General features: G+C 41.1%; 1 protein-coding gene across 1 annotated transcript in view; it reads left to right on the plus strand.

Moving 5' to 3' along the window:
- The window catches only part of LRP8 (LDL receptor related protein 8), a 190,191-nt gene that overhangs the window by 1,766 nt on the left and 175,336 nt on the right, over positions 1 to 13,089 (plus strand). The window lies entirely within an intron of this gene.

Below are 13,089 nucleotides of genomic sequence, written 5' to 3' on the forward strand. Positions count from 1 at the left end.
ATCACATGGTACCGGATCCCTTATAGGAGTGGCGCTGTGTGTGTGTGTGGAAGAGTTCTGGACACACATTGAACCAGCCTCACCTTCGCTCTGCCCCTGGAAGGCCACACCTCCCTGTAATTGGTTTAGGCTGAGAGGACATGGTGGTGTGTGGAGCCAGCCTGACAATCTAAATTTATGCACTCAAAGCCGTTTAGTATTGCATAGTCATGATGAATCCTTAGGGCAAGGGATGATTAAGCTCTTTAACAGCAAGTGTCAATACAGGTGATGATTCATTCTAGTACCGGTACTTTCAGAAATACAGAGCTTTCTCTTAGTGTGCGACAACTTTCTCAACTATGCTGGGGTAATGGCTTTTATTGTTTTATTTGTTTGGGGTTGTTGTTGTTGTTGTTGTTGTTGTTGTTTTAAAAAATCAGTTACTTCCCCAATTGCTCAACCTACTTTCAGGCTTATCTTGTGTTCTAGGAAACTAAATTTTGAAGTTGTTTTATGGAAGCAGTTATATTTTATTGTGATCTGGAGTGAATATTATTGTGTGTGAACTGCATTTCTGGCATTTTAGGTGTTCATCATCCTAAGTAAATCTTTTCTCAGGTTGGGTTTTTAAAAACAGCAGTATATTTATTGTGTACAGAAAAACGGATAGTTAAATTGCATGACTAGCTGTCCAAGTAAAACATGATTGACCTCTAGGCAGCTAATGCAGTAAGTTCTTGAATAAAATTTTAGAAATTTATTGTGCATCTGGGGCTGTTTTTAAACCCATCTGGTGAAGCAGCAACAAACCAGAAATTTGAGTCACATCCACACTATCTTATTTAAAGCAGATGGTATAAAAGCAGAAAATCCTGGGAATTGTAGTTTGCTCCCCACAGAGCTACAATTCCCAGCACCCTTAGCAAACTACAGTTCCCAGGATTCTTTGAGGGAAGCCACATGCTTTAAATGAATGGTGTGGATGTGACCTCAGAGTAGTCCATAAGTGCTCCTTTCTCTCCATCTTTGTAAAAATCCCGTGGTTTGTTTGGAAAATTAGGCTGAAAGTTAGTGATTGGCTCATGGTCACCCAGTGAAATCATGGCTTAGTAGGGGTTTTGAACTCAGCTCTCCCCAGACCTATTCAGGCACTTTTAGCTTATACTGCACTGCCTTGTCAGCATTTACATGTGTCAGGGTGCTTTACTGAGTAATTATGCTATGTAAGCTTGATGAGCTGTTGATTCACGCTGACTATTATGAATGGCAAAGGAGCATGAGATTAATGACAGATGAAGGAGAACATGCCTTTTGTGTTGGAAGTCCTGCTTAATCTTCTGAGCAGTGGTAAAGTTTCCTGTTTGATGGTGGAGCTAAAATACTAAATGTGTGTGCCTGAAGACTCATGTTCTAGTTGTTTAGGGAAATTGCTATTGAATGAATGAATGCTGCATTTGTAATTTATGAAGTCCTCAGTGCTGTTTCCATGAATCGTAATTGCTTATTCTGTGGAATAAGTTGATAGCAGGCACTGGGGAAATGGTTAGTTGTGCTACTTATGCCATGCTTTTGCTTTGGTTATCTCTTATTGCTGAATAATTTCACAATCTTTATCCCTGGCTGATGTTCAAGGCTTAGTTTTTGTGAAGAGAAGATGAGGTGGTACACCCGTGTCAAGATGATAGATTATTTAATTTCTATACCGCTTAATATATTAAAAATACCTCTGAATGGCGTACAAAAAACTGAAGCAACAAGAGACAACTTAAACAAAACGTTACAAAAATACATTGTTATATATAAAAATGTTACATTAATACAAACTTACTCATATACTGTACTGTATATAAATCAATATTGGTTCATTTTCCTTCTGACACTGCCTCTCAGCCCTGGCCTCTCACCCAGGGTCCAAACAAACTCTCAGCTCACCCGCAAAAGTCTCACAGGAAGTGTTCCTGAAAAAGTGACCTCTCATTGTGGCTGGTACTTCCTCAGTCCGCCCACATCTGTGTCCCATTCAGCTGCAATCTCCACACCCAGTTCCAGCAGGTTTCTTGGGTTTCCCAGGGGGTTCAAAGGATGGGGAAATGATCGCCCTCTGCTCATAGCTCTTTCTTCACCCTCTGTCCTCTCCTCTCCCAGCTGTTTTTTGCAGGTTGCTCTGGAAGTTCTTTGGGAGAGGGACGCCCAGCGGGGAGAAGAGGGGCAAATTCCCCATTGTGCAAGTGGAAGTCCTTGTGCAGGGTTTCTGCTGAGGGGGCTGGTTGGGGGACTCTTTTGTAGTTTAAGCTTTGATTATTTGCAGTTGGATGTACAGTCGTACCTTGGAAGTCAAACAGAATCCGTTCCGGAAGTCCGTTCGACTTCCAAAATGTTCGGAAACCAAAGTTCCGAAGCTCCTGCAGCCAATCAGAAGCCCTGTTGGACATTCCGGTTCCAAAGAACATTCTCAAACCAGAACACTCACTTCCGGGTTTGCGGTGTTCGGGAGCTAAAACATTTGATCGCAAGGCATTGACAACCAAGGTATGACTGTATTCACTCTTGCTTCCTTTCTCCTATTAAAAGTTCTCTTTCTTCTTCTTCCCCTCCTCTGCTCTTCTTAAATGCATCTTCTCAATATGTGGTTGCAACATCTGATTAATGTAACTTCTTGTTTTGTGGCTGTATTATTTGGAGGCCTGTTTTCAGGAAGAATATAACATGACTGGTGACAAGATTGCATTCTGGGTCTAGGACAGCATTTCCCAGACTTGGGTCTCCAGCTGTTTCTTGGACTACAGCTTCCATCATGCCTGATCACGGGTCCTACTAGCCAGGGATGATGGGAGTTGTAGTACAACAAACGGCTGGAGACCCAAGTTTGGGAAACCCTGGTCTAGGAGGACCAGAACTGGAACAAAACTTCCAGATTTACACAGACACTTTCTCTTTTTTGTTTCCTCTTTTTATTATTAAGTTCAGTAAGCAGGTAAAAGTTAATTGGCATCTCAGTAATAAACTGTAAATTGCTAGGGAGAAGGTAATTCTCACCCCCAAGCAGCTTCAAAACGTATGCTGCTTAGGGGCAAGCCATAAGTGAACATTTACACCCTAAATTCTAACTGCTTCAAAAAACATGAAATGTTTATTTTTGTTCAGGCTGCTACTTCTGCAAATAATCGGCTTATAAAATAAATTAGGCCTTGTAGGCGTAATGGTCTAAATATCTCCCAATTTCAAAAAGAATGTGGTATATTTGCAATGGCAATAATGAGCAAATTATACTGTATCTTGCTCTGGGGAGGGAGGAAAAGTGGTGTGAGGAGTTGGCGGTACTTGCTGTGCTTCTTGAAAGCATCCTGCTTTGAACAGGCTCTTGGTGTTCCTGCACTACTCCTTCCTGTCTGTCCTATTGCTTGTCTTACGTCAAAGGCATGCTAGATTTAAGAGAGTCCGTTCATCAGCCAACCACAAGAAGGTGTTTCTTGGCATATTTTGCTGCTTCTGCCATATCCCTGCCTGACCTGTGGTAAGACCCTGAGGTCTGCGGTTTGGGTTATAAAGACACTGCTGGATTTGCATCGGCTGTTGGGGTGTATTGTAGAAGAATACATGATTGAAATAGGGAAGGGGGAAATTATTTTGTGGAATTTGGTAGCTTTAACGGAACATAAATACTTCGTGCATTCCTGCAAAATTCATTGGGAATGGGATGATACACCCCTGCTTTTGGCCACTAGTCGTTCTTCCAGCTAAATACTGCTGGGAACATTTCTCTTCTCCCTTTTGAATAGGGTGGGTAGAATTTGATAAGAAGGCCAAAACAAAACAGATAAGCATGCATATTTGTCTGTTTGTAGCAGTATTCAGTTACAAAATTATACACAATGAGGGTTCCCACCACAATAAGAGAAACAACAACCAGTCAAAAAACTTCATAAAAATGTCTTTTAAATTCTCAGAGTTGCAATGCCCCATACAGACCATGAATAACCATGCCAATTACTAAGGAATATCAGTAAGACTCCATTCTGACTAGATGTCTTCTTTATCAAGTTTGTATAACAAAGTCCTATTTCCTGGGCATGTTTGCAGTTGTAAGCAGCAGTGCCACAACTTCATACAACAAACACAGCACAAGTTTCACTAAAAATTCCAGGCCTTCTTTTTTTTAATAAGCTGAGATGTTTATCTATGATATAAGATTCAGTGTCCATGGGCAAAAGCTGGTTGTAGACAAAGTACTCTTGTGGAATGCATAGTATTTTATACATTTGAGTTGCAGAGATGAATAGGTTAGGGTGGGGAAGTTGGGCTAATTATTTTAACAAAAATGAGTCACTTACTGCACATTCTTCCTTCAGCACACCTTGGAGCTGTGAAAAAGGATGTGATAAAAGTACCCAGAGATCTGGAGCAAATTGCTTTCAATGGGGCTGCAAATGTTTCTAAGAGCCAGAGACTTAAAATAGTGGAACTGTCTCTGAAGCAGTTCTGGGAGCAAAGGCATAGTTAAATGTAGATCTCTGAATAATACCTTCTGAATTCTGTTCTGATACCTTAGCTCTGGCCTAGTTGGCCAGGTAAAATGAGCTAGCATTTCTACCCTGTGTAATAGTTGGACTGCTTGTGAAGAATCCCAGGAATGGCGCAAGTAGAGAGAGGAAGTGGTGGCATTGTATCATATCACTCTTCTTTGGGATAACTGGGATGGGTTTTGCTCTTGGCTGGAGTTTGTATTAGCAAGATAATTGCTGTGTCTTGGTTTTGGGGAAGAATCATCACCTGGGGCAGTGTGTGTTCACATTGCACTGTGTGGGTTACCTTGCCTGCAACAGTCATCCTCTGCTTTGTAAGTGACTCTTGCAATGAACAGACTTACCTTGTCAGCCAGATAGTATCTAGAGCAGGCATCCCCAACCTTCGGCCCTCCAGATGTTTTGGACTACAATTCCCATCATCCCTGATCACTGATCCTGTTAGCTAGGAATCATGGGAGTTGTAGGCCAAAACATATGGAAGTTGGGGGTGCCTGATCTAGAGCAAGGCTTCATTAGCAGAGCTTAATGTACTGTACTTGGATGCCTTCTCTCTGGGCTGCATTCTGGGTTGTTAAAAGTGCTGAATGTATTGGTGTCGGTACAGATGGGCCTTTGACAATTTAATGATGGAGACAATTTTGAGCAAGAGGCACTGCTAATGCCAGATACTGTGTTTCTCTTTGATTGGAGGCTTAGTGTTGTACATCTGATTTGGCCAAATTAAAAGAGTACAAGACAAGTGCTGTTGGATTAAATCAGCCTGTCTCAACCTTCTGCCCTCCAGATGTTTTGGACTACTACAACTAGCTGATTAGAGTTGTAGTCCAAAAACATTTGGTTGGGGGAAGGCTGGATTAGACCAAACTCTATCCAGCCCATAATTCTGTTCTAAGCAGTGGTCCTTCAGAGGCTTCTAGGATGCTTAGAAGCTGCTTGTAAAGGCAACAGCCCTTTCAGGTTTGTTCTTACCATCTGGTATTTGACACTATGCAATTCTTCTATGGACCTTCTCTTGCCCAGAACTTCATCCCTCTGTTTGGTTACTGTAATTAGTACAGTAATGGTTATGCTTTATTGTGACTGGTCCTTTGATTCCACAAGTGATAAGATATAGCATGGTTGGCAACCATTTGCAGCCTCCAAAAGGCCCTAATCACTGCTAATACCATCTCCCAGTGACGCTAATTCATGAACACAATCATTACCACCATTTCTGCATGCATTGAGCTTTTGTATGACCAATACAAGAGAAATAGCATGGGTTCTACGAATTTGGCATAAATATTGTGTTGCTTCTTTCTGCATTCCCATCAACATGTTTTGAAATTGAGTGTGATTTAAAAAGCCCAGTGATGCATGAAAGATATATTGATTTACAAAAATATCGCCTATCAGTACACATTTTGGGCAATCTAGATCTCCTTCAGCAGACTACATTCTTTATCATGTAGCTACAAGCCTTGGAGTGATAGCAGCTGGATAGCTTGGATTGTGTTTGGACCCTTGATGTCCTTGTGAGCTAATTAATCTTCTGTCCGCTCCGCATTGTTTGCACAGCCACAACCACAATGTCTGTCCGGCTCTGCAATAGAGGAAAGGGTAAATTCAAGGCTAGCAAAGGGCTGAGTGGATACCCCATCAGAATGTACACTATTTATCAATCTGCTCATTTTATGGAAGATGATGGCTATAAGCTGCAATTGGCAATTTGCAACAAGAATATTTCAATAACTGAAAAAAGATCACAATAAAGAAAATTTGATTGATTGTTGATTGTGTTGTAGACCACAGAATTAGCAGTGTCTTCAAGCTGAAATGCTTCCATTAATTGATCTTGTTTACGTGAGTGTTTTTAGTACCTTAGTAGAGGTTATGAAATACGTCCTGCTTTAACTTTTCAAAGGGTGGGGGGAGTATAGAAGAAACAGATATGAATTGCAGCTACGATTTTTGGACCTAAAGCCTCAAGTGCCTGGTTATCAATCAAATTCATCAAAAGAGAAAGCATGAATAAACACTGTGGAAGTGTTAGAAATAATGAATTATATTCAGTGTGATCTTGCCTTAAAAGGACATGTCACTGCTTTCTCTCCTTTTTTTCTTTGTAAATACTTAAATTTACAACCCTTTGAATTTTCAGTAGAATTCCTCCCACTCCTTTTGGAGACTGGCAAATATTGATTCCTTTATTTCTTTGTCTTAGGACAAAAGGCAGGCTGGCTTCATTTGGTTTGCCTCTCTTTTAGATCACCTCCCTCATTAGGGATGTTGGCAGGAGTGCAACAGGCCAGTTGGCATGAGCATCAGGGGCCAATTTTACCCGTGGTGTAACTCCAAAAAGTCCTAGAGAGTTTTTTTGGGGAAGAAGAAAACATTCTTTCTTAGCTAAGGGTGAACTGGCTCATAGTCGCACACAAAGGCAGCTGTGTTGGCCCATTTAAAAAAATCCAAAATCAATAGTAGAGCAACACCTCTGTTAGGCCAACCAAGTTGTCATAAAATAGTGTGCAAGCTTTCAAGTCCTCTAGGACTCTCAGTTAATCAACAAAGTAGGGTCATTGGGTGGGGGTGGGGGAAAAGTGGACTGATATTGAAGCCATGGAGTGGTATTCAACTCAGGGTAGACCTCCTGAAATTAATGAACATGATTAAGTTAGGTGCATTAATTTTAGTCGGTCTGAAACCTTGAGACTGCATCTGGCCACAATCTCAAGAAGGAATGTTAGAGAAGGTAGTAGACATGCTAAGGAGGCTCCATTAAGCAGCCTGCACATTTCAAAGGCTGGTTACAACCCCCATATAAAATCCAGCTGTTATTAAGATTACTAGTATCCTTGTTTTCACTTGGTTTCAGTTTCCTAGCAATTGATTGAAAAAAAGTTACGTATTGCCTTCTTTCAAAAATCATATTGTATTGAGAATCTTGTTACTTTTGAGGCTGATGGTTAGTGAGTTTTGTTCTTGATTTCAGATTTGCATTTATGGAAAAAGTGACATAAGAGGGGTTTGGCCAACTTTATGAGCTATAGAAGAGCATAGCCCTCTTTTGAGTTTGTTACATTCTAAGAATCTTCTGATTTTGCTTAGAAATGCATGTTCTTGAATGCTGCAGGCAAAAGATCAAAAACAAAATGGCAATTTTGTTATACCACCTTACAAATAAAGAACACTGAGGTGCTACTGGTATTTGCATTTTGGTCATACAGTATTCTTTTTCCAAGTTATTCATGGTGGTGTATTTCTCTTCCAGCAAAGTTTTATTGTAAATGTGTGGAACTTCTATCAAGTGACTTTACTCTCCTTAAAAAAAAAAAGTTTTAAGTTAAAATGCCAGCGGCAGTTAGTGTGGAAAGCCATAGCAACGATAAGCTTCTTCAGCTGAAACTAGTGGTTTGATGGTGGTCGAATGTGCCAGTTGGAAACTGAAGGAAGGAAATTATCCTGGCTTGCTTAAGGGAATGGCCAAGGAATCCTTACTCCATCATTAGGAAGTGTTCATTCCTTGTAATTCCCTCCCCACCAGCTCTCGAAAATACTTGCATTTTTAAAACACAATCTGTAACTTTACCTGTAACTCTCTTGGAATGTAACAAGTTAGAATAAAGTTCTAAATAAATAGTTTTGGGGAATAATTAAAGTGAAGACAGTGCTTACGGAACATCTTTAGCTTAGTTTTTGTGCTGAAGGCTTGCATTGCTACTTGCTTAAACATTACAAATGCTGGTATGTTTGAGCTGATATCCTAATTGTTTGTGGCCTGGAAAGAGAAAGACGTCTTAAATTCTTGTGTGTTTGTCCCTTGGTACCAACATCTGTTTCTTCCCTTTGGGAGGAATCCCAGTTTTATGCTACGCACTAGGGAAGATATATAAAATGACGAGCCTGATCTTTTAGAAAATAATCGGTTTCATGTTAAGTTCATGAATATTTACATAAATTCAAGTACAGGAAGGGAAAGTTTTGATATAATTAATGCAAATTTCTCTTCAGCTGGTTAAAAAGAGGTCTGCCAGGAATAAAAACAGCTTAAGTAGTTTAGTAAATACATGCTGGAAACCACTGCCCTGTGGCGTGGAACTTATAAAGATTGCTCAGAGTGAAGGAATATTTTACAAGGTTTCCAAAGTCTGCTTCACATAAGATGCATTTTCTACCTGAAAGTCGCATCTATCTCAGAAGCAGCATGTAATTCTTTGCATGTGATGATACAGGGTGGTGTCAGAAATAAACAGTGCTGGGAAAACCTGGGTTCAAATCCCTGTCCAGTTATGAAGCTCGCTGGGTGAACTTCATATGGGATTGTTGTGTGAACTGAATCTTAGAGGCTGATGACTGGCTTTTATATAGTTTGGGGCTTGCAATCATGCCATGGTATTGAGTCCCATATTTCAAGGCAAATTGACCCCTCTGAAAGTTGGTTTTTGAAAGTTTGTTCCCTTGACTTCTTTCAAAATATGTGTGGGAACCATTGTGTTAATTCCTTGCTGGCCATGCCATTGAGTATGACTTTGAAGGACGTATTTTGAATGCTTCTGTGCATTACCTGGCAAAGATACTGCTCTCTACCCTCCCCTAAGAATCAAGTCCTTTATTTGTCTGTTGCTCTGGGAGATTGCAATCTTAGGGGGTTTCTTCTGCCTGAGCTGTGTACGGTCATTATACCAGCTGCTGGGCTGGCTGATTGTGCTAGGATTAATTATTGTTAAAAGCTCCTGGCTGTGCTGGGCCAATTCCTACCAGATGTGACACCACTCAGCCTACTCCAAAGAATAGTCAAATGTCATAAGCTCAGGTCCTGTGTGGGCATCCGTTGTCCGCCCTCCCAATAATAGACTATTGCACATGGCTTACTGGAGATCTAAAAAACCACAGCTTGAGCCTGTGTCTGTTTGAAGGAGAAGGTCCAAGATAAGATCATTTCTCATGCTCTGCAGGGAAAAGGAGGATGCTGACACATTTTACTTACAAATAGGTGCAGAGAATGAAATATGCATTGCTGTTAATGCTTAACAGGGAGAGGGCCATAGCCCTGTGGGCATGCATTGAATGCAGAAGGTCTCAGGGAACACACTGGTGAAGAAGACTCCTGCAGAGAGCAGGATTGAAGTCTCTGATCATCAGCTGGTGAGCAGAGAGGTCAGTCCTGCCCGGTAGCTCCCCATCACCTCTGTGGGTCAGCTCTGGCAGCTGGGTGGCCCTGCCAGTTAAAGATCTGGCCCACAAGGCAAAAAAAGGTTTCCTACCCCAAATGTAAACAGCACTGAGTTAGCTGGACCAATGATCTGATTTAAGTGTATGAAAACAGACTGCTCAACTTCCTATATGCCTATTCTGTCCTTAGTCCATTGCTTGGCTTTTTGTAAGTGATGTTCCCCTACATAATAGGTTTTTTAAAATGACTATCAGTTATATATATATGTACAGTATGTATGTCCAGTAGCACCTTAGAGATCAACTAAGTTTGTTCTTGGTATAAGGTTTCATGTGCATGCACACTTCTTCAGATACACACAAAAGCTTATACAGTACCAAGAACAAACTTAGTTGGTCTCTAAGTGCTACTGGACAATTTTTTAATATATTTCGACTGCATCAGACCAACACGGCTACCTACCTGATGTCAGTTTTCTATTACTTCATAGTCGATTTGCTCTGCTACTCTTTAGCTAGTTTAGTACAGAAAAAAAAAATTCACTGAGTAAACTAAGACTAGCAGAAACTGCTTTAGTCTGGTGAGCTGCATGCTCTTCAATGGGTTTTCAGCTGAGACCGAAAGTAGTGACTTGCCAAAGGCGAAATCATAAATGCATAGGATATCTTTGCTGAGACCTGAGCGTGCTGTCCGCTGGAGTGCACTGGGTCTTTGTTCAAATTTTCTGCCTGAGTGACCTCTTCCATACCTATCCAGTGTTTCCTTTTAACTCCCAGCTGTGATTTGCTATATTTATCTTGTGGTCTTATGCTGTATGTATGCTGCTAGTGGTTTCTCGTTTTCATATCACCTGGAGCAGAGCAGAGCTCTTTCCTCATGGAAATGTTGGATAATGGCTCATGCTCTGAAATGGGTTCCGGCTCATAATAAATCTGTTGCTCTTTTAAGGTGTCCCAAAGCCCCCGTGTCATGGGAAGCTCTGTAGTTGCGGGTACTACTAATTCCAGATTTTTTAAAAAGGAGGTATAGAACTTGGATGCAAAACTAGAATTCACGAGCAACATGAATCAATTTCCAACAGTGTTCTCAGTGTGGTTGAATAAAGATTCATAATTTTTGTATTGATATGAGGAAAGCTCATATTTGCCCTCTACAGGCTTAGAGGCTAGTTCAGCTAAGCAATATTGCCTTCGTTGCTTCTGCATCACCTGGTTTTGGGGCTCTCAACATGGCAGCAGCTGCTTTTAACTTAATGCAAAAAAGAGAAGAAGAAATAATGACTTTCCTTCAAAGTTACGTCTTCCTAAAGTTTTCTTTCTGGAGCATGCCTTCACTATTCAGGGATCATACAATCTCTTTGGGAATCCACGGTGCCTTCCTATTGCAGATCAGACAGAGGCAGGAAATCTTCAGGCTTGCAGGATATCTATACTTTCTATTTTACTAAAACCCAGAGACCACCAACTGGTTCAGTTGCAAAAAACATACACCTAAAACTTAAGAATTCTGAGCCCAGGAATTTGTTTTGAGTATTGGAACTGAGCTATATGCTCAGAGTCCTTACACATGAAAACCCACTTTCTTTAGTTCAGTTGTATAATTTGGGTGGTGGGGGTGGAGAAAGCCATTTTGTTTTTGCTGTTGTTGAACAGTTTGGAGTCAGATATTCTTACTGATGTACTTCAGATCACTCAGAGATCTTCTGGTAGATCCAGATCTACCTTCTGTTCACCACTGCTTTAGTCGAAACAGTCTCTGTACTGTAATAGCACTTGTGCAATAGGCACTCACCTCATTCTTAGCTAGCCATGGCTTCTTCCCCCATTTATCACTGTCCTTTTGCTGTAATGCTAAACTGGAAATGAGGAGGGAGAGGCCGCTCAAGAAAGAGTGCCAGCAAGCGCAGGCATTGTTTAACCTGTGCTACCTATGGTTATTTTGCTAGACTCCTATCTGGACTAGTGGAGACTGTACCATGGACAAGGCTGTGGGGTTCGCAGGTGCCAGATACCCTGAAACAACACAGCCGGCACTTGAAACTTCAAAGCACTTTGTCTGGAAGCTGCCTCGCTGTGTGCCTGGCATGCCAAGCACAAAACATGGAAAACTTATATCTAGCAACTGCTATATTTAAACTCCCCTATTTGTTTTTGTAAATGCTGCACCTCTGTCTGTGCTAATGGCAATTAGCATACAAATTAGTCCTGTTGTTAACAAGAGTCTCTTCCACCGGTGCTGCAGTGCATCTTTTGTAGACAAGTTTTCCTAATGAGCCAACAAGCTCAAGCAGAGGCTACGGAAAAACCCCAGCCAGGATCTTATTTGGCTGCCCAAAATTGCTTGCTTTATTATTGCTAAATGTTGGGGGTTACACCTTGGGTCAAAGACTGAAGATGTAGATACACAGACTTGATTCAAGCATCACTGCTAATTGGCTGTGATTTCGCTAATATCAAACCAACCAGGAAAACGGTTGGGCACACTCTGAGTTAGGAAAGGGCTAATGTCAAGGCTGTCTCTAAGGGGTGCAGGGCCCAGGGAAAATAATACTGCTCCCCCACCTCCATATCCCCAGTTGCCTTTCTCTCCTGTGATTATGGGCAACAGATCTGTTTTTATGAAATATTTCTATGAAATAGTTTTGAGGTTGGAATGGCAAGTGATGGTGCAGGCAAAAAAATGGCTGTGCCCTTTAGTAATCTTATCAAGGCCTTCTTGTTGGTTGAAGCTTAGTTGAAAGGGCCCATACATTGCAGACTTGCTGATCTATGTGGACACAGATGTAAGCACAACTGGAAATAATCAGCGGGTCATGCTCCAATACTTCTCAGGCTGTTGCTGTAAAGTATATACTGAAATGCTCAGTTCATTGTAATTGCTGTAAATCTGAAGCATAAAGTTCACGTTGGGGCGTCTCTGGTTTAAAGCAAAATGTTTGCTATTGATCAGTAGCTTAATACTGTTGGTTGGATTCTTTTTGATTTTTTTGGATCTACCGACCTTAATTGACTTCCTTATTGTTTGGCATAAAGCAGTTTTCACAACTTCTGCTCATTGAGGGGAAAAAGCTGGGAAAGGCGTTAAGTAGCGGAGTTGTATGACAGGACGGGCCTGTGGTGGATCCTATCGGGAATTAAGATCATGATCTTAACAGGGCTGTTTATGCTTACTGTATATGCTGTTGAAGATCTCCGATTGTCTATTGGAGATTATCAGTCCGCTACCGTAGTCCACTGTGAGTAATTTGGCAGTTAGGTAGGCAACCTGGGTTGACAGGTGAGTTTGAAGAGAGAGGTTCCAACAAGACAGAAATAATAGAATGGAACTTCAATTTGGTGTTTATGATTTAAAACATCAAAAGACTGTCTAGCTTAATCTGAAGTGATTGTTCAATTGCAGTTCAACTCAGTGCTGTAAGGTTCAGTACAG

Source organism: Zootoca vivipara, chromosome 7 (genome assembly GCF_963506605.1).
Source record: "Zootoca vivipara chromosome 7, rZooViv1.1, whole genome shotgun sequence".
NCBI classification, from domain to species: Eukaryota; Metazoa; Chordata; class Lepidosauria; order Squamata; family Lacertidae; genus Zootoca; species Zootoca vivipara.